The following is a 24,752-nucleotide window of genomic DNA, read 5'->3' on the forward strand; positions in this document are numbered from 1 at the left end:
AAAAAAAAAAAAGGAAATAAATGAAGTTTAAAAAGTCTTTTTAGTACCTGATTTTACACATTCCCCAAGTATATTATATATTCTTCAGTTTATTTACCTCTAAAGGTTGAAGGATGACCGAGTCTTCTCTGAGGGAGGACTTCTGGCCATAGGTACCCGGGTTGTCCTGGGTGGGGCTGTCCCTTTGGAAAGGTTGATGCAGGCGCAGAGAGTAAGCTTTGAACTCGTGGCAGTAAGCCCCTGGTTCCCTCTGTGGGCCTCTCTTCTCAGAAGTTAGGATTTAGAGGAAGTGGATTCAGTACCCTGAACTCGGAAGGAAATTGAAATTGGCAGTACAGGTTACAACTGTGTGCCTTTGTTCTGTTCTGTTTATGTAGTTCCAGAAACACGGCGCGGCGCAGAGGGACCTGTGCTAAGTGACAGATGAGCAGAAGGAGGGTTCAGAGGAAGGAGGGGGTACTTCTCGAGGGGTAGAACAGGTTTCCGAGAGAAAGTAGAATTTCCTGCTTGGTTAGTTGGTGTGAATTTTTGCTGCAAAGACTGGCAACCCTAGTGGGTTGAACAAGGTAGAAGTGTATCTTCCTCTCAGTTAGGATAAAGGCCTGAGCTGGGCTGTTGAGGAATGGTGGGGCAGCTCACAGAGGGGCCGAGGACCTGGGCTCCTTCCAGGATGAGTAAACGTTTCGGTGTGGTGTAGTCAAATCTTCCTTGGGGTGAACTAAATTCAGCACATAAGGCAAAAATTCCTTATAGATAAAATTGCACTTAAACACCTCTTAGGAAAGTACCACATTAAAGGCCAGTATTCTGGTCTTCCTGCTGTAAACAGTAGACTCACTCTCAACATCAAGATGGGATCTCAAGCGATGCTGAGAAACTGAGAATCAGAGCAAGCCCAGAGAATGATAGTTGTTTTTTTTTTTTTTTTTGAGACAGAGTCTCACTGTGTCACCCACAGTAGAGTGCATGTCACAGCTCATACAACCTCCATCTCTCGCCCGGCTATTTTTTTGTTGTAGTTGTCATTGTTGTTTAGCTGGCCTGGGCCGGGTTTGAACCCACCAGCCTCGGTGTATGTGGCTGGTGCCATAACCACTGTGTTGCGGGCACCGAGCCGAATGATAGATTTTTATATTCCCCCATGGTCGCTCTGGGCTCATGTGCTCACCGAAGGGAAGGCAAATAGGACTGCCTGCCAGATTTACTTATTCATACTTTTTTAATAGAAACTTTCAAACATATTCAAAAGTGAAGAGAGTTATACATTGAGCTATGTCCTCATCACCCAGATTCAAGGATGACTAATTGTCAGCCAGTTTTGGTTTTTCTGCACCTTCCTTCTTACAGATTATTTTGAAACACACCTTTGTTGTCTCATATTATGAGATAACACTGTCACTACCTTATTGCACCAAAACATAAAAATTACTAATACTTTCTTGATACCATCCAACATAAAGTTAACGTTATAATTTCTCAATTGTCTTATACATGTACTTTTTCCCCCTGTGTCTTGAATCAGGATCTGAGTAAGATTTACTCATGGCAGTTTGTTGGTATGTCTCTAATTCCCACGTCCGCTATAGGTTTCCCCTCCGTCTTCCTCCTCCTTTGTGATTTCTTTGTTGAAGAAGTGGGGTTGTTTATTTTTTAGAGTAGAGATTCTTAAACAGGGATAATGCCCCTTCCTCATCTCGGGGCATCTGACAATGTCTGGAGATAGTTTTGGTTGTCACCATTGGGGGTGCTGGTGGCATCTGGTGGGTAGAGGCCACTGATAGGGCTAAACATTATGTAATACAACAAAAGATTGTCCCCAAATGTCAGTAGGGCCAAGGTGGAAACTGCTGCAGTCTGAATTTTTATGATTATGTTCCCCGTTGTACCATTTAACTTGCCCCTCTGTTCATTGTATTTTTCTGTGATTTGTTAGTTAAATCTCAGGGTATGGTTAGGTTCAAGGCTGGTGGGGTTTATTTTGGATTGTTTGGGCTTTTTTTTTCTCTGGCAAGAATACATCATGGGCTGTGTATTTTCATTAAGAAATACATAGTGACTGGTAGTCTCTTTGTTATATTATTGGCCATTGAGGGTCACTGATTATGTCCTTTAATTCATTAGTGATCACAAAATAATAATGACCTAATTCTATCAGCCCTTCCTTATTTATATACTGGAATACTTATACAAAGAGAAACTTACTCTTACCAATTATTTATTTATACAGTTAGTTCTCTAATGGCATCCTCCAAAAGTTATAACCAAAGTTTTTATTTTTTCATTTTTACTGTAGAGGTAATTGATGTGTTGCCTTTTTTTTTTTTTTTTTTTGGAAACAGTATCTCACTTTGTCACCCCTAGTAGAGTGCCCTGGTGTCATAGCTCACAGCAACCTCTAACTCTTGGGCTCAAGCAGTTCTCTTGTCTCAACCTCCGCGCAGCTGGGACTACAGGTGCCTGCCACAACGCCTGGCTATTTTTTTTAGAGATGAGGTCTCACTCTAGCTCAGGCTGGTCTCAAACTCATGAGCTCAGGTGATCGGCCCACCTTGGCCTCCCAAAGTTCTAGGATTACAGGTATGAGCCCCCGTGCCCGGCCAGATGTGTTGCAGTTGAATATTCTTATTGATGCTCAAATTGTCCCATGTTTGGCTTGTGCAAATTAATTTAAACGGGCTCCTCAGTCCTTTGGACAGTGACTCCTGTGTTTTGTGTACCTTCTGGTGTGACAAATGCCACAAGGTTACCTATTTCTTGCCTCAGACTTCGATCTGCCACTACTTGTCCAAGGATCCCTGGTTCCTTTGAGTATTCAGAAGGCACTGTGTAGATACCAGGCCTGATTTATTGTGTCTGAATCCATCATTGTTTCCTGATCTTTTCATCAGATAAAACTAGAGAGTATATGTGTATGTAGATGAAACAGATGATTAGTTCAGGTACACAGGATTTCTAGTTAGCCTCATCAATTTTGTATCTATGTTCTTTCATCTATGCCCCAAATCCCGTTCTCAGGGAGGCTATCATATTTTTTTATCTGCTTCATCTCATGCTGCGTACACGGCAGTCTGTGTCTGAAAGATATTTGGAATAGGTCTTCTTTGTGTGATTGTGGATACATAATTAGATTCATTGATTTTAGGTTCTGTTTTTTAACTTAAATAATTATGTGCAGTATTGCCAGGTTTCCAGAGTCTCATGTATAAATTGCAGCTTACTCAGAGGCATCTTAGTCCATGTGGGCTGTCGTGACAAAAATGCTGTAGACTGGCTGGCTTGTGAACAACAAACAGGTTTGTTTCTCTCAGCTCTGAAGGCTGGAAGGCCAAGGTCAGGGTGCCAGCAGAGACTGACTGGTGATGGTGCATTACCTTTTTGGGTCTTCACATGGCTGGAGGGTCAAGGCAGCTCTGGGGCCTCTTTTTTTAAAGGGTGCTAATCCTGTGAGGGTGGAGTCAGCATGACCTAATCACTCCCCACAGGTCCTCCCTGCCCCATACCACTCTGGGGATTAGGTTTCAGCATATGAATGGGGGTGGGGGAGACAAACGTTCAGTCTATAGTTAAAAGGGTTTGCTGTTACCCCAGTCCTGTTTCCTCCTGTTCCATAGGTAGCAATTGAAAAAATTAAGGTTTACCCTTATTGTGTTTCTTTTTTTCCCCCCAAGCCAAACTGTATCCAGCTTTATGAAAGATACTTTTCATAAACAATCGTGGTGTTTCAGGCAGGACATGGGCAGATGTTAACAGTATACAGCAGCTTTCAAACTCCCTTCCTCAGTGGTCTACCAAAAATCAGCAAGCCACTCCGAAACCCAGTGAAGTCTGCATCTGGTGTTCTGAATAGGGAAAGTGAAAGTGAGGTTTGACATTTCATATTTAGCATGTTTTTTAAAACAACTTTTTACCTGACTTTGAGGAAATGAAGTGAAATTGGCAGAATTTATCTGAAGACCCAGCAATCTACAAATGGAACGGCTGCTCTTTGAGGGATGCTGTCTTGGTAGTGTTATTGGAAAAGTCCAGATTCCTTGACCTACTGGTAACCAATTACTGGGGGTCAGGTCCCAAGAGGGACTGGGTTTCAGGGAGTTAAGACTATGCTGAAGGCAGAGGGAGAATAGGACATAAAAACAAATTAGTTTTTCCATACCATGAGGCATTTGTGCCAAGGTGGCTATGTGTCAACATCAGGGAATCCCTCCTCTCGGGAGCCAAGAGGAAGTCTCTCAAAACTAGGAGGAAAGGACATTTCCTTTTGTATCAGCCTAGCTTTGGAGACGTTCTTTTGTGACGTCTGCCCCTTCCTCAAAAAACAATGATCTGTTCTGTGTGCTAACAACACAGCTTTCAAATAAAAAGTAAAACAAAATTCTGCATTTTTATAAAACTTGGTAAAAAAAGTATATTTCAAACTGTACAGTCACTAAAAGTACGCGGCAATTGTCAAAAATACACAGACTCCACTTGGCAGCTCCAGCTTTCTGTGCCTGGTCTGTGTTGGCATCTCCATTTTCTGAGGATATTCCCCTCCTGGCCAGTGTCAGCTTTTCCCTGTTTCCCATTGGGTACCTTCTCTCCCCTCTGGCTTTGGAGCAGCAGGGTTAGCAGACAGCTCTGCAGATCTCTGTGGTTCGTCCTGTGCCTGGGCTTCATCTTTTTAGCTTCCCCTCCAGCCTTTATCTTGGGCATGGTGGCAACGGCAGCGGGTCTTGGGCACTGGACTAGGGAATGCGGCAGTGCACAGGCGTGGCTCAGTCCGGGGGTTGTTCTCGCCTTCTCTTCTTCACCCTGCTCCCCTTGTGTTTCTTTCCATACGGAAAGAAACTGTATACTGTATACATATGGCTGTGCCACTGTGCAGCAAGCTTTCATATTTGCCTCTCCTTCTCTTCTCAGTGAGACCGTAGCATGCTGACACACACGTCTCCACCTCGCCCTTTTCGCTTAGTCTCTCTGACTTCTTATTTCTCAGTGGCGCACAGAGGTGGTCCTTGCTGCCTGCAGCTGACGCATCCTCTGTCGCCTGGATTTGTTCTACCTTATTCGACCTGTGCCCTGTAGATGGACACGTGGGTCGTTTCTGTCTTTTACTCTCTAGTTCTGTGGAGAATAGCCACGGCACTCTTAAAGATCATTTTTCTTTTTTAACTTCATGGCAGTTAAATGTATATTTGGTGTGACTCCTTTTATGAAGACAAAGAAGGATGTCTACAGAGACTGTTGGGATTGAACCAGAGCCTCCGAGCAAGAAAGGGGAAGGGAATAATATTTGGGAGAGTTGGAGAAGGGTGTTTCAGTGGAGCAGAAGTTGTATTGTCTAGTTCAAGTAAGTGAGCCTTACAGGAAGATCGATTACATTTGAATTTCAAAGATCTGTATTGCCTGGCCAAAAGCTATGGATTTTATACTGCAAACCAGGGTTTGGCAATCTTTTTCCTATAAAGGACTAGATTGTAAATCTTTTAGGATCCTGTCTGTGTTACAGCTACTCAACTCTACTGTTGGAACACAAAAAGGCAGCCACAGACAATTCAGAAGTGCATGTGCCTGTGTTCCAATAAAATTCGATTTACGGGCGCATAAATTTGAATGTCATGTAATTTTTATGTATTACGAAATGTAATTTGGGTTTTTTCCCCCTCCTAGCCATTTAAAAATGTAAAAAAAAAACCCATTCTTAGCTTGTGGGCCGTGGTGTGCCAACTTCTGCTGTAGGCATTGGGAAGCCATAGACCATTTTGAACATGGGAGAGTCCTGCTCAAAGGGGTTGTCGACAATTGAAGAGGGAAGGGGCCCAAGTTCAGGCGGTGATCAGTGGTTGCAATGTGGGTGTAGTTGGAAGTGGGAGTGGACAGTGGACTTCTCTCTTTTTTCTTTTATTACGTGACACGGGAGAACTACTGGTAGCATGGAGCTTATTATATTATTTAATCTGGGATTTATATTTACATGTAGAAACTGTATGCTGTAGCTTTCCACAGATCGTATACAGAGAGAGCCAAACCCACCATCCATATTGTGGGGACTTAGGGAAAGATTCTCCCATCCTTGTGAAACCCAATATGGAGCCCCTTCAAAGGTTAATAGCTGTCTATCTTGTTCCTTACTACATTTGCCGGCAAACTGTTGAGAAAATAGTATTTTGTTTGCGGGAGGAAAATCAAAGATGAGGTAAATGAAAAGTACATTTTCATATAATGGAAATTATTAGAGCACCTTTTAAAATGTCACTGCAGATTAATGCAGACGAGAAGGAGCTGCATATGTCAGAAAGTAGGTCAAGTTCGCTCATGTTTATGAATGAGGTGAATTACAGTGGAGGTTTAGGTTTATAAAACCGGGTAATACTGTAGTTTATATGAATTAGCCTATCCCAAATGGTATTATACAAAAATATAATTAAAATAAATCAAGTTTGTGGTTTTTTTTTTTTTTTTTAGTCCTTCGTGGCTGAGTATTTTATCCCTAATATTCTGCAGATTTAATAAACTAGTAAAAGCAATGAGCTGCTTGTTATTGTTCACATTTCCTGTATTGGACATAGAATCTACTCTAGGGAATTAAAGTGGAAGTAGATTTGATGTAGGGGAGCAAGAGCTTCTAGAATTCTTGGAAGTTTTGGAGGAAAAGGCTTTAGGCTAAGCTTCTAGGATACTCCTCGCCCCCAGAACCAGTTTTTCCTACCAGAATCAGGAAAGTTGCTGTGGTAATTGCCATGGAAAGCTGTTGAATTGGGAACTGGTATTTGAGCTTCTAGCTCAGACACTGCCTCCTGCGTAGAGAGATGTGGCTTCTCAGCCAGGCCCTTGAGTTCTGCCTTTGTTCCCTATGACCCAGTTCCAAATCAGAGTCACCTATGAGCCCATCCTCCTGGTATGTCTTATGTCGTGTTGGACACCACAGCAGCAAAGGGGTCTGGGCAACATGTAATGTTCAGGTCTGCACCCTTTCCATGCTGCAAGTGAACCAATCTGGGGTCTTTGCCATTTTTTCCAACTCTATGCAGTGTCTCTTCACATGTGCATGCTACCACAGGCATTGCAGGGCAGAGAATCAGAATTTCTCTTCCTTAGATATGTGCAGGCCTTCTGATAGAGCTGTCCAGAGGTAACGGTAACTGGGGTTACTCCTGTATAGCAGTGTCACTAGTTGACTAATCAGTGAATTATGCTACTGATGACTGAGAGAACCTAGGAAGGCAATATTTGCTGTTTCAAAAGGATCTCTTTTAAGTTGAAATTGTTGTGAATCATACTAGGAAGGGAATACCTATGTTTTGATAGTAAAAAGGTCGGCGATGGTGGAGTTGAGACCTCAAAGGCAGCATTTAATTGTAGGATGGCAGGTGAAAATACTGTCCTGGTCACCTCACGTAAGCATTTACGGAGCTATGCCATGTGTACTGTACTGACACAGCGTTTGCTCCCCGTATTGCTGGCTAACTTCCTGACTTCCAGGCACAACCTTTTTGTTTTTCTGAACAGGAACAGTCACAAGTGAGTAAGTAGAAAGTGTACTTCAAGGAGAGGGTCACTGATTTTGAAATTGGGCAGACCTGGATTCAAGTCATAACACCACCGCTTGATAGAGCTGTACATTTTCGTCAAGCATGGACCTTTCTGTGCCTGTCTCCCGGCGTGTTGTGAAATGATGCTCCGCGCAGGTCTGGTGCCGTGGTGGGTGGTCTGGTGCTGCTGCGCTGGGTGTGGCAGGGACACCTCCACCATCATCGTCCTCATCACCATCATCACCACTGGTGCCTGAGGCTCTTCTGTACCTTTGGTCATCTCCTGATGTATTTTCTGTGTGGTTTGGCTACGTGTGTCTCTCTGCAGCAATAATTTTCTTGCCTGTAACACAGGTCCCTTGGATGTTGATTCCTTTTTTTGCTTGTGGGACATTTTCCTGCCCTTCAAGTACCCTTGGATTTCTATTAGACTTTCTGTTTCCTCCAGGGAAAAGAGTTCTGTGAAAGCGTAGTCAGCATCTGAGCAGTCATGGGGTCATAGAAGTCACAGTAGCTTTCTGTTGTCCTCCAGACATTGAGACCTACTCCTGAGGCTTGAGAGAACGATGGCAGACCACCCGCACTACCCCACCTTAACAAGATTACTGCTTCCATTTCCATGATCTTTTCAAAATGAAATGGCCTTAATTCTGTTGCCTTTGCATTTTTCTTTCTTGACTCCATCTCTCCTTTGACTTCTAGTGATTACTAAAGTAGGGCAAGTAACAATCGCTGGGAGCATGTTGGTCTTACTTCTCAAAGCCTCCAGAATGGCTGGATCTCATGCAGCTTTAGAGAAAATATAAGGAGTAATAAACAAAAGGTTCAAAGTGATCCTCCACACTGGTGAGTTCCCAGGGAATTTCTGTAGATGGTTTCCATTTGGTTTTTAGCTATGTTTTGGTCTTCAATCCCTAGAGTTTATTGGCCTCCTGTGTGAAATAGGCTTGGCTTCCACACTTCCCTCCTTGTGTGTGTGTATGTATCTGGGTGTGCCTGGGTTTTCTGTCTCCCTCTTCTTGAGTGTGCTATCTGCACAGCGTGGGCAATGTGCCCCATACAGTAAGTGTAGTGGGATTGGGTCCTGCTATGGCCTGTGAAGCCAGCTATAACTACTGCTTGCTTGGCTGTGAGCAAGTGTTTCCCTCCATCTCTAATGTTTAACCTCAAGGACCTTGGACTTGAGCTGCTAATTATTTTGTGCAAACTCTTTCTGCCATTTTTGTTAAGCCTTGGCTAAAAAATTGAGTTGTGTTTAATACTTTGCTCTATCTGAAGACTTGAGTTTGAGTGAAATGTTAAGTTAGCCTATCATCTACCCCATCTAATAGATTCATTCATTCATTCAACAAGCATTTATTGAGCATCTACAAAGCACTAGGCATTTTGCTGGATATTGGCAACATTATTGACAGAGGGAAATATTTTTATATAGTTGGCACAGAGAATTTAGGACAGAGTTGGAGTTGATAGGTATGTCTTGTAATGCTTAGTAGGGGGGAGGGGTGTTTAGACTTTTCTCTAAGAACAGTGGGCATCCAGTAAGGGGTTTACACTGAGTGAGCTGTGGTCAGATTGGAATTTTTCAGAAGCCCACTGGCTGAGATGTAGAGAGTGTACTGAAATGCAGTAAGAATGCAGGTGAGGGCTCGGCGCCTGTGGCTCAAGCAGTGAGGGCGCCAGCCATATACACCTAAGGTGGCGGGTTCGAATCCCCGGCCCGGGCCCGCCAAACAACAATGATGGCTGCAACCAAAAAATATGTCCAGGCGTTGTGGCGGGCGCCTGTGGTCCCAGCTACTTGGGAGGCTGAGGCAGGAGACTCGCTTGAGCCCAGGAGTTGGAGGTTGCTGTGAGCGTGATGCCATGGCACTCTACCCAGGGGGATAGCTTGAGGCTCCGTCTCAAAAAAAAAAAAAAAAGAGGTGCAGGTGAGCAGCCCGGCTGGGATGGCGTTGCAGTAATTTGTGCAGGAGGTGATGGATGACAGTGTTCTGGAGTGAGAGAAGAGTACAGATTTGAGAGCTATTGAGGGGATAAAATGGTCAGGACTTGGGTGATCAGATGTGGGAATAAGGGAGAAAGTGGCATCAAAGATGATGCTTCCACCTCTGGCTGTGGCAGCTGGATGGCTCTTGGAGCCACTGAGGTCCGAGACACAGGAGGGGAGCACGTTGGGAAGGGGTGCAAGGGAGAGGTGCTCAGTTCATTTTTTGATGGGATAAATTTGAGGCCGAATGTGGTGGCTCAACCTATAATCCCAGCACTCTGGGAGGCTGAGGGGGAAGGATCACTTGAGCTCAAGACCAGCCTGAGCAAGAGCAAGACCCCCATCTCTACCAAAAGTAGAAGAAAATAGCTGGACATTGTGGCAGACACCTAGAGTCCCAAATACTCATGAGGCTAAGGCAGGAGGATTGATCTCTTGAGCTCAGAGTTTGAGGTTGTTGTGAGCTATGATGTCATGGCACTCTAGTCTGGGCAACAGAGTGAGAGTCTGTCTCAAGAAAAGAAAAAAATAAGGATGAATTTGATAAGCTTGTTAAAGACCTTGGGGCGATAGAAAGTAGACTTGGATAAGGGAGAATTGCGGCCTCTATCTGCGGGTCTGGTGGGTGCAAGTCCTGAGGGCAGGCGAAGTTGGCCAGGTAGGGGTGTGGAGTAAGAGGAGCGGAGGAACTAGGAGAGAGTTCAGTGATGTTCAAGCAAACAAGAGCTTGTTTGGGGGACTGAAAAGGGATGGGTTTCAATGATACAGGGAGCCGTCTAGAGTAGCTACTTTTGTCCAGTGCTGTCCAGACAGGTGATGAACTTGGCCATCACAGGCTCTGGTGGAGGCTGGGCAGAAGGAATAAGATGTGTAATTGGAGACCTGTGTGGAGAGCTCTCGCAGGCACACCAGCTGTGCATGGGAGGGCAGAGCAGGGTAGCAGTCTGGGGAGTTTGTGGGCTTGTGGTGGTAGTGGGGAGGTGAAGGGTAATAGGCACATATGCCTCCTGCCTTCCTCCCTTATGCTACCCACTGACTATTCTAGGCGATCCATCCTTAAAAAAAAATACTTTAGAAAGACTTAGCAATGATCACACACAGAGAAGCCAAAAGTACAGCACAAAGAATAATTCCCTGAACCATTTGATTGTAAGTTGCTGACCTAATGCACAATCACCGGAGATTACTTTTATTTTAGCAGGTATTTTTTTTACAAAAGGACATTCTTGAACATAACCACAGTACAATCATCAAAATTGCTGTCATTTAACCCTCAGACGCCATTTGAGTTTCACCAAATGTCCCACTCACATCCTTTACGGCAGGAGGGTCAGGTTCAGAGTCATAGGTTGCATTTACTTGTCACGTGTCCTTAGACTCCTTCCATCTGGAACAGTCCTGAGTCTTTCCTTGCCTGTCATGACTGTGACCCTCTTGAAGATGGAAGGCCAGTTATTTTGCAGAGTACCCCTCAGTTTGTGCTTTTCTTCATTATTCAATTCAGCTCATGCTGACCTTTGTCAGGAGTATGGCAGAAATGATGCCGTGTTCTTTTTGTACCCTATCTCATCATGCACAGTCTCTACTTGTCCTGTCACTGACCAGGGTCACCTTGTCACTTGATTGAGGTGATATTGGCCAACACTTGCCTCTGTAAAGATTACTCTTTTTCCTGTTCTATTGAATGAGCATTTGGGGGGGAGGTACTTTGAAATTACGTTACTATCCCCGTTACTCGTCATGAGTTCCTTTTATTTGTTCATTTGATCAGTATGGACTCATGTTTCATCATGAGCTCAATAAGCCATAATCTACTATCATTATGTTGAAATTGTCCTCAATTTGGCCAGTGGGTGCTCTTTCAAACTATGTGCTTTTGACGTCTCTCCGTCATTCTTTAAATACATTTTTACTTTCTGGCAGGGTCATCTTGTGCTTTCTCTTCTCCAGCCCTAGAATCTTTCTTTTTGATTTGTTTTTTTTCTACCCACAGAGCTATGGTTTGTTTCATGACCAAGGAAAGGTAATTAGAAGCCAAGATCTGAGCATTAAATGTGCTCTTTGCTATTGGGTATCCTTCCTCCCAGACCTCAGTGGACAGAGCTGAGGAATTCAGTTTTTTTGTTTTTGTTTTTTTTTGAGAGAGAAAGTCTCACTTTGTCACCTTTCATGGACTGCTGTAGCATCATAGCTCACAATAACCTCAAACTCTTGGGCACGAGCAATTCTTTTGCCTCAGCCTACCAACTAGCTGGGACTACAGGCACCACCCCAATGCCTGGTTATTTTTTTTTTCCCTATTTTTAGTAGAGTTGGGATCTGACCCTGAACTCCTGGCTCAAGTGATCCTCCTGCCTCAGTCTCCCAGAGTGCTAAGAATACAAGTGTATGCCACCACGCCAGGCCCCATTGGTTCTGTTCGTTTACAGTGGTTATGGCATATAAAGCTGCTTTGAACACTGAATTAGTGAATACTGAACTCTTGCTTCTATGGGAAATACAAGATTAGGTTCCTGTAGGCCTCAGGTCACACATTTTTTCAGCTAATCAGTATGTAATCCTGTTTTATATGTGTTTTTATTTAAAGACACCTCACTTAATAGATATTGTTAATTCCTTAACATGGAACTCATGGCCAACAACATTATAATAATTCATGCCTGAATGGAGCTTATCTGACACATGTATTTGTTCACTTTAGGATTTCTCTAAGTTTTCCCCTCTTCTGGGCCACCTTGGAACAGCCTCCCACACCTCCTGTTGGCATTTACCCCACCCTTTCCCATCTGATGGCTTTAGGGCTGAATTTCAGTGCAGGAGGTGAGAAGGGGAGGGGTCTTATGATCACATTTCTTTTCTGATTCTGTATTGTGCCAATTTAAAATAGAATGACATTAACATATTTATAAATCTTCTTTTTATTCTCATAAGTTAAAACAATATAATTATTATGAACTTTAAGGAAAAAAAATTTCAAAGCTGGTGAGGCCTAAGACTTGAAAACTGAGTTGATGTTATTGACTTTTATGGCAGTACCGTGCCATATGGGAAACAGAAACGTCCACTGTTTTTATTCTAGATTTAGGTATAGACGGTAGGAGATCATAAGTTGTGCCAGAGCTTTAGGAAAATGTCCCCGGCTGGGAGACTCACTCTTCTTGGAGGTATTAGAGGTACTGTCTCTTTGTAGACAGGAAGTCTCTGGAGGGCAGAGACTGTATCTGATTTATAGATTACTATGTCCCCAGAGCCTGGCATGTGAAGTAACTGGTGACCAGTTGTGGGCTATATTTATTCATTTTTTTTTTTTTTTGAGACAAGACTTTGCTCTGCCCAGGCTTGAGTGCAGTGGCATCATCATAGCTCACAGCAACCTCCAACTTCTGGGGTTCAAGCGATCCTCCTGCCTCAGCCTCCTGAGTAGCTGAAACTACAGGCACAGGCCACCAGGCCCAGCTAATTTGTCTATTTTTTTGTAGACACAGAGTTGGGGTCTTGTTATGTTGCCCAGTCTAGTCTTGAACTCCTGGCTTCAAGTGATCCTCTTGCCTTGGCCTCTCAAAGCGCTAGGATTATAGGCGTGAACCCTGTGTGTGGCTCTGGACTTTATTTGACCACATTCTACCAAATGGTTGCCCAGCTTCTGTCTTTATTTATCTGGACTTTATTTGACCACATTCTACCAAATGGTTGCCCAGATGTCCTTTCCTTCTCCTATAATGCTCTTGGCTCTTTCTCTTCTGTTTCCTTAGAAGCATGTAGGAAATCTTATAGGCCTTCTCTGCCCAGAGGATCATTCTCCCATGAGTTTCTGAAGGCTTTGGAGAGTTTTTGTTTTGTTCTGTTTTTAAAGAGACTTGCTCTTGCATCTTGCCTGTGCTCAAGCGATCCTCCTACCTCAGCCTCCCAAGTAGCTAGGAGTATAATTGTACACCACTGACTGAACAGGCGTTTTGGCGAGTTTTTGTAAGCTTGTATCTAAGACCGTCAGCTTTGCAGTTGAACAGAGCCATGTTGGGGATTCTACCACTTACTAGTTGTATGGTCAGGGGCAAGTCATGGAACTTTGACCAATTCATTTAATAATCTGTAAAATGGAAATAAAAGCAGTGCCTACCTCACATGATTTTTCTGAGTATTAAATGAGACAGCATTTTAGATGGACAGGCAGTCCCTGGGTTTATGAACAAGACAGGTTCTATTCTATAGGTTTGTTCTTAAGTTGAATTCATGTTTGTTGGAATAAATACATTTATCTATTGCCTCTGTTTGTAAGTGCAAGTCGTACATCAGTTGGATGTTTGTAACTCAGGAACTTACTATAATAGCTTCTGTTCGTAAGGTGAGTTGCATGTAAGTTGGACATTTATAACAAGGGGACTACCTGTACTTAGCAAGAGGCTGTACTTTGTGACAATGTCAGTGCTGACTAAACTACATTGGGGCCTCCATAAGTTGACCACTCAAGGGACTGTAAGAAACTGGTCAACGGAAGCTTTCAACGTAAGGAACTAGGCCTACTGTACCGTTACATACATGTGGTGCATGTCTGATCTATGAAAATTAAGTCAGCTTAAGGTGGTGGTCACTGTAGGGAGGTGGTCAACTATGGAGCTTCTACTGTATTTCTATGAGTATGTTTTGATTTTTTTTCTGAAGAATAGGCCCTTTCCCTAACTTCAGAATAAACTCCAAGTTGGGGGTAGAGATCTTGTTTCCTACCTCTTGCTTGTGTCTAACCAACCTTCTCCCCACCTGCCCAGCCCCAGCCTGGTGCCGTGTTTTGCAGATCGGAGGTATTAAGTATGTGTTCATTTGTCATTCAGCAATCTTCCTTCACTCTGATCCCTTTGCCTATACATGATCTTGCTAAAAGAGCAATTTCCTTTCCTTTTGTCAGAGTGCTGGGGAGATGCTGATTATTTTTCCAGGCTTTCTCTTCTTTTTTTGATTATAAATCGATATTCTGGATAACACGGTCAACATCACAGTCTGTGTCTGCTGGGAAGTGGTGTTCTCCTTCTGTGTCCTGAATGCAGGCACCATCCCCGGTCCCTGCTGGACTCGTAGGCTCTCTTCAGACAAAGAGGTAGCTGCACATTCACCCTCTGTTTTTACCCTTTTAGAGCTCTGGCAACAAATGCTGGGGTGTTTTTAAAACACAACACACTGCTGACCTGGTTATCTTCCAGCCCTGGGTCTTTGTGGACGGCCCTTTAGTAACTGGATTGGACTTTGAAAAACCACAGCAGTCTGAGATACAGTGGATAATGAGTCTGCCTGCTCATGAGGGTTTTCCCCCCTCCTTTATACCAGAAAAGCAGTCTGTTAAAAAATAAGCCATGTTCTTTGAATAATGCCTTTTTACTTCTTAGGACTGACTTTTGCACTTAATAGGTGACATCTACTGGATTGAATTAATCAACATCCATTCTGTTATTGCTCTGATGATTTTATATTATGTAGAAATGCTGGTCTTATAAAGAATTCAGCATTTGCTGTGATAGGTCAAAATGATATCCCAGGGCTTATTAAATGAACTCGTTTAAAGGTTTGAAATCACTTACCTCTCAGGTAGAACTGGAAAGACATGCTAGGGACAATTCTTAGGGCTATTTCCTGTAAGATAAAAGACCAGCATTTGGGAATGTGTAGCTGGTAGCTGAGGGTATAGTTAAGAGCACAGTACCTAGACTTGTGAATTTAAATCCTGGCTCTGCCACTTCCAGGTTAGCTTGGTGACCATGGTTTTCTTATAAAATGGGAAGGATGGCTTAATTTTAGTACCTACTCCTTATAGGTTTGTTCTGGGGTATTTACTAGATGGCATACACAGAAGCAGGCACATGATGAACGATAAATGTATCTTTTGTCCTTTTTGATATACTTCGCTGTCTTTCATTATACTCTGTCCTGCAGGGAGGGGGCAGAAATTTAAAATGTACCTTTGTATTTATATTTAGAAGGATCAACTTAGGCCCCAGTTCTATAAAGTAGGCGGATTCTGAGTTTAGCATATGTTAAGTAGACAAAAGATCCTGTGTCCTACAAAACATACACACAGCTTGGTCCCCTGGAGCAAATGGAATTCACATGCACACTGTCTATGGGAATGGAAAAATGGTATAACTTATTTGGAAAAGTTTGGCCATTTCTTCAAAATTAAACATATATTTATTACATGTCCTGGTTATTCTATTGTTTGACATTTACTCAGGAGAAACATAAGACATGTCCTTCCAAAGACTTGGACGTGAATGTCAAAGGCAGGCCGTTGGACACATCTGTTTGCCACTGTGAGCTTCATTTGTAACAGCTCCACATTGCAAACTTTCCAAATGTCCATCTGTATATGGAAGGACGTCTATTAATTGTGTTACATCCATTTAACAGAGAAAGACCAAGCAATAAAAACAAATGGTCTATTAGTATATGCAACAAGGATTAGTCTTCAAATAGTTATGCTGAATGAACAAAGCCAAGCCCCCCCCCCAACAAAAGGATATGCTATTTGATTCCTTTTATATAAAATCCTGGACAAATGCAAACTAATGGATAGTGACAGGAAATAGATGTGTGGTTGCCTAAGTATACGGGGAAGTGGGAGTTGTGGAGGGTGAAGTTACAAAGGCATAGGAAAACTTCTGGGGCTAATGGCTGTATCATGATCTTCGTTGTCAAGATGGTTTCATAAGTGTATACAGATATAAAAACTTACTTAAGGCTTGGCACCCATAGCACAGTGGTTAGGGCGCCAGCCACATACAGCGAGCGTCGGGGGTTAGAACCTGGCCCTGGTCAGCTAAACAACGACAGTTGCAACAAAAAAAAAAATAGCAGAGTACTGTGGCAGGCGCCTGTAGTTCAGCTACTTGGGAGGTTGAGGCAAGAGAATTGCTAAAGCCCGAGTTTGAGGTTGCTGTGAGCTGTGATGCCACAGCACTCTACCGAGGGTGACCTAGTAAGACTCTGTCTCTAAATAAATAAATAAATAAATACTTACATAAATATATGTAGTTCATTGTATGTCAGTTATATCTCAATAAAAATGGTTTTTAAAATCAGGCCTACTATAACGAAAAACAAAACAAAACTGGTTTGCTCTGTTGATGGAACACCAAATTCAGCAGCTAACTTCAGCAAACACTTACTAAATCATTTATTAGCTATTCTATTTTCTTTAAGAATTTGTAGTTTTCTATTAGGATTTATTGGGGAATAATAGGTCCAAGAGAATTTGAATTACTGACTCTTCTGTCTTTCAATCAAGCTCTCTGTAGCAGGTAAAAGCCTCTATAATTACTGCATTGACCTTATAATCAGCCATTGCATTATCTAAATATTCTAAAAGTTTTTGCAGACTTTCGGTTTTCCTTTTGGAAATGTAAATAGCTTTGTTAGGGGGTGGGGTGGGGAGTTTCTGGCTTTCTCATTCTTTCCTCCTTTCTCCTTCCCCCTGTCCCACCAACTCTCTGCTCAAAGAACGTTTCCTTCCTTCCCCGTTATAAAAGGAATGCAAAGGAAACTGCCTTATTTGACGTGACCTGCCTTACAGTAATTGTCAACATAATTGTAATTTGTTAGAAAAAGTTACAAGCGAGAAGCCTACAGAGTTTTAACCTGAAACATACACATTTACATTGTGACCTAAAAAAATATGTGTCTTCCAACAGACTTGTCTGAATGTGGTTCTCGTGCCTTTTGTAACATCTTTTCATCCTAAATCACTCCAGGGCTGTGGAGTTTACAATTCCTAGTTTAAGATTCTTTAAACTGGAGTGTGAATTTAAAAGATATTTAAGAAGTAATCTGACTGTGTACTCCTTTTGTATTAAAAAAACTCCCAATACCTTGACAGCTGTCTGACAGTAATTTCCCCTTTTCAGTGACTCACAAAAGCATCATACTGAGTCTTCATACAAACAGCAACCCCTTTTTTTTGTACTGATATTTCTTTGGCCCATGCCATAGTTAAATACGTAATCGCAGAATGAATATAATGAGCTGGAACAGGTTTAAAAACAGACTCTAGCAGGCTTCCCAGTTAATGGCGACTACAGCCCACCCACCAAAAGTAGGTAGCCTTGCATTTGGCGAGTCGTTTAAGACGAGGTTGATGATGAGACCAGCTACTGTATGTGCGCACTGTAGGAAATTGAAACACGGCAAACTATAAATCACTTATAAAGCCCCAATTTAAAGGTAATAAAATTCACCGTTAACATTTAAGTGGATTTTCTTCTACTCTTTGATGCACATGCACACATATGTATGTGTATAAGTGAGTTCCTATCATTTTGAATCCTGCTTATGAACAAAAAGCAGTGATGAATATCTTGAGCCATAAGTACTTGTGTTTATCTTTAATTATTCACTTTAGTGAGTTCCTAAAAATGAAATTATCAGTTCAGAGAGTGTGGTCATATTTATGACCCTCAAATAATACTAACATATTGATTGCTAAAAAGATTATACTTGTTCTGGAGGGGAGTATGTGTTTCTTCATATTTCTTGCCAACACGTTGAGTATCCAGATCCTTGCAAGCATAATAGAGAATACCTTTTTTGGATTTGTATTTTGAAAATATCCCTTCTCGGCCTTTTGGCTAAGATCAAATGAAAGTCTTATTGAGGATGAACTTTATTTCTGTTTATTTCCTTGCCATTTGTATTTATTCTTTGATGGAAAATGTATTACTTTTCTCTAACCATTTTGTGTCAGTGTATTAGTTTTATATTCTGATTGAGTTTTTTAGTTCTAGATAGTATCTGTCTTTTAAATATTAATAGTAACCTTTAGACATGTTATGTAAAATAAAGCCTCCCCAGCCAGGACTACAGGCACGCACCACCATGCCCAGCTAATTTTATCTTCTTTCTTTTTTAGAGACAGGGTCTTGCTGTGTTCCCAGGGCTGGTCTTGAATTCCTGGACTCAAGTGATCCTCCCGCCTTGGCTTCCCAAAGCTCTGGAATTATAGTTATGAGCCACTGTGTCCAGTCTACAAAAATGTTTTCAAAGTTCATTATTTCTGCCATCATTTTACAGTGTTTTTACTTTTTACATTGTGAAATCTTTTTGTGATTTCTTCTCTTGCCTTGTTTTTACTTAGAAAGAATTTTCCCAGTATGAGGAATTGAGTCATATGAGTGTACATGGGAACATTGTATATGCACCAAGCATCCTGTCATATTTATCTGTCCTGTACCAGCATGAAGATGTAATTATTATTATTTTTTATTAAATCATAGCTGTGTACATTAATGCAGTCATGGGGTACAATGTGCTGGTTTTATATACAATTTGAAATATGTTCATGAAACTGGTTAACATAGCCTTCACGGCATTGTCTTAGTTATTGTGTTAAGACATTTATAGTCAACACTTAGTAAATTTCACATGTACCCTTGTAAGGTGCACTGTAAGTGTGGTCCCACCAATTACCCTCCCTCCACCCGTCCTCCCCCCTCCCCTTCCCTCCCCTTCTTCTTGGGCTATAATTGGGTTATAGCTTTCATACGAAAGCTATAAATTGGTTTTATAGTAGGGCTGAGTACATTGGATATTTTTTCTTCCATTCTTGAGATACTTTGCTAAGAAGAATATGTTCCAGCTCCATCCATGTAGACATGAAAGAGGTAAAGTCTCCATCTAGGATGTAATTATTGTAACTTTGTAAGTTGGTTTTACTGTCTGGCAAGCAAGTTTCCATCTTCTCAACATTTTCTTTACTACTCTCAATGTATTTTCTTCTGCAATCAATATTTCTAGATAGGATGTACCCTGGCTCCTAGTGGTGGTACAAGTTTCTCCCCAGCTCTCACACTCTGTGGGCCGTTTCACTGGGAATCTCATGTAGTTAGAGAGCATCTGCCCTTTCATCTGGACATTTATCTCTTTGATTCTTAATGTCACTGTATTCAACCTTTATGAAAAAAAATAGTTCTATTGCTCTTTTTTTTTTTTTTTTTTTTTTTTTTGCAGTTTTTGGCCAGGGCTGGGTTTGAACCTGCCACCCTCGGCATATGGGGCCGGCGCCCTACTCCTTTGAGCCACAGGTGCTGCCCATTTATTGCTTTTTCATCTGGTCTTGAGTTGTCTCATTGGTCTCTTCTTAGAAAGCCCTTGATAACTAATAATTTTGTAAAAGAGCAGACAGAGATTCCATGTTCTTTTGACCCGTGTGACCCTTCCCGTCTGGATCGGCTCTGGCAGTGTAGAAGATGTTACCTGTGTGCATGTCTTAAAGGATTTTCTACAGCTCAGATAAAGAGATATGGCCAAGCAATGCTGCATGTCTTTGAGACATCCCAGTTGGGGTTTGGAGTTGAATGCAAGGCTTCTTAGAGCTCAGACTGTTTGGACTGGCCGTTAAAAGTCACCATGCACAGACATCATCAGGAGTGGGCTCTGCTCCTTTATTTTTGTCCTGTAGGCTTTATGCATTTGGAAAAAAATCATACAGCAGCTGAAGTATATCCATGAAGAAGTCAGAAGTTAGCCAGGCCACATTTATTTTGCCACCTGTGTCTTATGGATGACTGCAGAGGGCCTTCCTGAAGATGACCACAGTGACTTTGACATGGACTGCCCCTTGGACGATGCCCCTTGGTGGTCACCTTCTGGTTTTGGTCTCTCAGGCTGCCTAAGTGATTTTGATGGTTTTCCTTCCTAATCTGATACACTGAGGCACTTGCCTGTCATTGATGACTCGTTTATAAAGAGCTGTTAGCAGACTGAAGAAAGAAGAAACACAACTGGAACTGAAGCAGGGGGACACACGGCTCTCTCACCCCTTTGTCATGCCTCTGCGAGCTCCCCTGTGTTGGCTGTCGCATCTGGAGCAAAGAGGCCATCTCATACAAACAGGCCCTGCCGCCACCCTGCACCCCCTCCACTGAATCAGGCAGCGGTGACCGCCGCCTGCCTGTTACACTGCATGTCCCTGCATTGGGGTTTCTGTTCTTTTTGGTTTTCTTGAACCAGATGCATTTCTCTAAAGCAGGTGCATATAGGAGAAAGATTTTCGTCCTAAAGAAGTAAAGGAAGGAATTTGCACTTTCTGATAGTTAGGAGAAGCAGACCCTGTAGCTTATAAAGTGTCAGACCAGGGACAGAGTTTGTCATCTTCCAGAGGAAAGGTCATTTCTGAAAACAAAGGGGAGAATCTTGAAGGTCAAGCTGTCCTGGCTGATTGATCTGTCAGGTGATTCTCTCATAAGCTTTTGGCTTCTTCAGTAACAGCCTGAAGGATCTTAGTGGCCCAAAACGCTGGGAAATATTTTTCTTAGTGTTACTTTTAGTTTGAAATTTAGTTTGAAAAGTTTTCCTCTTTCTTCATGTGTTCTGAGAGAACTATGTCCAAATTCACTATTTTCTAGTACAGGATTTGAAATGTTATTTTTAACTTAATTCTTTTCTTCCCCTTCTCCACTTCTCCCCACCCCTCCCCAAACCACCCCACCCCAGTGATTCCACCCCTCAGGGCTAGACAGGGAGGCCCCCATTCTCTAGGCCCAGGTGAGCTCAGAGGTCAGATCCTACTGCCCAGTGGACACTCAGCCCCTGTCATGCGACTAAAACCATGGACCCCTGGTATTTACATGTGACACAACAGAAACTCCTGGTTAGAGGGCTTGGATGTGATCATTGTGAGTTGGTTTATGTTAAAAAGCTTTCTGTGTGTATTTGGGGACTCTGATTTCCCCTGAAGCCCCAGGTGCTGGCTGTGGACCGCTTGTCATGACTAATACGTTTTCGGGGCCCTGTGTCTGCATCCATCCAGTGGTTAGAAGCAACAGAGTAGAGGGAGCTGAGTGAGTCAGACCGTCAGCTGTTTCCTTCTTGGAAATACTTTTATTATGAGGGTGGCTGATGCCTCCAACCTAGAGAATCCACAGATGTGCAAGGGTTTTCTGAAGCGTTACAGTTTGTTGCTCCTGATGTGTTCGTTTTAGAGTGCAATCTTGTACTGAAGACTTGACAACCTTTCCTAGCCTCATGCTTCCAGGAGAAAGGTTTGGTGAGAAACCACGTGTTGTTTAAGTGGCCTTCCTCTTGGCGTGGCACCTGTGGCTCAAGCAGCTAAGGCGCCAGCCACATACACCTAAGGTGGTGGGTTCGAATCCAACCCGGACCGCCAAACAGCAATGATGGCTGCAACCAAAAAATAGCCTGGCGTTGTGGCGGGCGCTTGTGGTCCCAGCTACTTGGGAGGTGGAGGCAGGAGACTCGCTTGAGCCCAGGAGTTGGAGGTTGCTGTGAGCTGTGATGCCACAGCACTCTACCCAGGGGGACAGCTTGAGTCTCTGTCTCAAAAAAAAAATAAGTGGCCTTCCTCTTTAGTTGCTGGTAACGCTACGCGTTAAACTCAGGCCATACAAACTAGTTTACAGGCTTGACTAGTAGTGCTTTTAATTCTTGTAGAGTAACTTGGAGAAGCAAATTAGCATTACTGTCTGAGGCCTATGCTGTGCCCTGCTTTCTGTTCTCAGTTTGGATTAATTTACGTTGCCTAGAAGGGGAAACATTTGATTTTTTTCACTGATCATAGCAAAGACAGTAGGCTTTAGAAGCGGTCTGACAGCTACACATCTTTTTGGGTTGGAGGTGCAAGGAGGGAGGCGGTAGTGTGTGCTTTTCCTGAGTAACGTCAGCTACTTCCCATGCTTTCTTCTGATGCCACAGCTCTCTGCCCCCTTAGAGAAGAGTGAAGCGTTGGAGGAACTGTTGGTGTGGGAAGAGTCATTGCCAAGGCTTCTCCTGCCTCCCTGCAGTTCACTTCCCTATAGGAGAGAAGCGTTATCTCCTTATATATGTGTTGCTCACATACTCCATTCTCCAGTTTCAGGGATGCCCATGGAGATGGTATTCTGAATTTTCAGAATTCTACAGAAAGTATTATTTTTATATCAAGGTAATTCTTGCCGTAAGAGTTCCACTTGACTTTTCACTAACAATGTAGGAGGCTGCATAGTCTGCATTTTCAGAGTTCTATAGAAATTATTTTTATATCAAGGTAATTCTTGCCGTAAGAGTTCCACTTAACTTTTCACTAACATGGAGGAGGTTGCATCGTGTCTCCCCACCCCCAATTCCTGTCTACCCCAAACCTCAGAATGTGGCCTTATTTGGAAACAGTGTGTGTGGATGCGACTACAGGATGGAGATGAGATCATACTGGATTAGGGTAGGGTGTCTTTAACAAGAGGAGGGGATGCAGGGACACACAGGGGAGCATGACCTGTAGAAGACAGAGCCCCAGAAAGCTGAACGGAGAAGGGTGGTGTTTTTCCGAGAGCCTTTCTGGGTAGTGTGGTCCCACCAGCACCTGGATTTCATGCTTCTGGCTTCATTTGCTATGAGAAAATAAATTCCTATTTTTTTTTTTTTTTCTGCTTAAAAATATGGAACGCTTCACGAATTTGCATGTCATCCTTGCGCAGAGGCCATGCTAATCTTCTCTGTGTCATTCCAGTTTTAGTATATGTGCTGCCAAAGCGAGCACTAAATTCCTATTGTTTTAAGACAGCAGGTTCAAGGTAATTTTTTGTGGCTACCAGCTTTAGGTGTTCTGAGCTTATCTAGGTTTTAAACTGCAGTGTTTGCAATCAATGCAGTAAAATTGCCCATATGTAAAGTGTTCCTATCCCCAGGGCACCTGCCACTTTAATTTGGTCAATATATAGTAAAAGCAAATTTACCGGATCCTATACTGGGGAAGACATTTCCATGGTCTTTAATCGTAACCTTGGGAAATGGCCTGATGGGACCGATGCCTGTTGCCTTTGTTCTGTCACAGTCAATTTTCAAATTCCTTAAACATGCTCCTTTAGTCCCTCGGAACTTAAAGAATACTTGGTGTCTCTGAAGTATTTATTTGTTCACTGTTACCAGTACTCACGGATTCAGGTTAAGGCATCAGTGAAGTTGAAAGCCCTGCAGTGGGCACAGGAAGATGCTGTACAGCTGTGTCCTTTGAAAAGTATTGTAGGGAACATGGCATTTGGGGTACAGTATGCTAGCTCATACTGTACGGTGAAGGAAAAATAAAAGTTGGTACACAGAGAGAAAACAAGAAAAACAGTGTCTTTTAAAGGGGAAATGACTCTTTGGGTCAATAGAGATAAATACACAGTATCTTAGTGGCATTGATCCAGCACCCCCGCTTGGATGCCCTCAGCCCCGCATTCTTCAATGTGTATTTGATGAGGCCACGTGGGGCCTCATGCTGTGAAACTCAATTATGCAGCAGTGATATGTTCCCGTGAAGTGGCGATGAGGTACTTACATAGTCGAGAAGTGTGCCCAAGCCCCTGCAGTCTTGCACTTGAACACGATGTTAGTTGGCTAGAGTTCTTGGAATGGGATCCTCTCATTTGCCGTGAAGAGCTCCCTGACCACTGAATTGGCCCAATATAAATAGAACCGCATGTCTTCAAAGTAGCCGCTGGTAGCACTAGCATTAGCAGGTACTGTGAAAAGGAATGGCAAAATCTGGAGATTTCTTCCACACAGAATTGGTAGCTAATTCTACTAAGGAAACCAACCTCCCAACAAAGGTGGGCTTAGAACCTAAACCAAATTTGGAGTGGAGAATTACTCTGTTGGCTTAGATGTAATTTGCACACATTTAAGGAACCTTTGCTGATATCCAGTAGAGAAAACATGCTTTCCAGGGGGTGCCGTGCGTGAACCAGGCTCTTCTTGGTCTGAAGGACACTGTGCTGGGTGTGGGGGGCACAGAGGGAAGGGTGGCAGCGTTCTTTAAAGTGTGAACTCACCTCAGTTTGGCCTTGAGGGTAATTGTATGCTCTGTAGGCTTGACGTTATTAATGTGGAAATGATTCTTAATTGTAATTTGCAAACTGAGGATCAGAAACTTAAAATGACTCATTCCAGGTCATACAATGTAATGATTAGTAGGAATTTCTTTGGAGGTACAGAAAGAAAGAAATTAGGGGCTCAATGCCTGTGGCTCAAGCAGCTAAGGCGCCAGCCACATACACCTGAGCTGGTGGGTTCAAATCCATCCCTAGCCTGCCAAACAACAATGACAGCTGTAACCAAAAAATAGCCGAGTGTTGTGGCGGGCACCTGTAGTCCCAGCTACTTGGGAGGTGGAGGCAGGAGAATCGCTTGAGCCCAGGAGTTGGAGGTTACTGTGAGTTGTGATGCCACAGCAGTCTACCCAGGACGACGGCTCGAGGCTCTGTCTCCAAAAAAAAAAAAAAAGGAAAGAAATTAGGAAA

At 42.9% G+C, this 24,752-nt stretch overlaps 1 protein-coding gene and 1 non-coding gene across 2 annotated transcripts in view; one reads left to right on the forward strand and one right to left on the reverse strand.

Annotated features, from left to right (window-relative positions):
- The window catches only part of TLN2 (talin 2), a 251,014-nt gene that overhangs the window by 9,349 nt on the left and 216,913 nt on the right, over nt 1-24,752 (forward strand). The gene's annotated exons all lie outside the window — the stretch shown is intronic.
- Nucleotides 22,902-23,008, reverse strand: LOC111723478. The gene has a single exon (XR_002772005.1). It is a non-coding gene; the product is annotated as a U6 spliceosomal RNA (small nuclear RNA).

This window comes from Otolemur garnettii, unplaced genomic scaffold (genome assembly GCF_000181295.1).
Source record: "Otolemur garnettii isolate 467f Iridium unplaced genomic scaffold, OtoGar3 scaffold00011, whole genome shotgun sequence".
NCBI classification, from domain to species: Eukaryota; Metazoa; Chordata; class Mammalia; order Primates; family Galagidae; genus Otolemur; species Otolemur garnettii.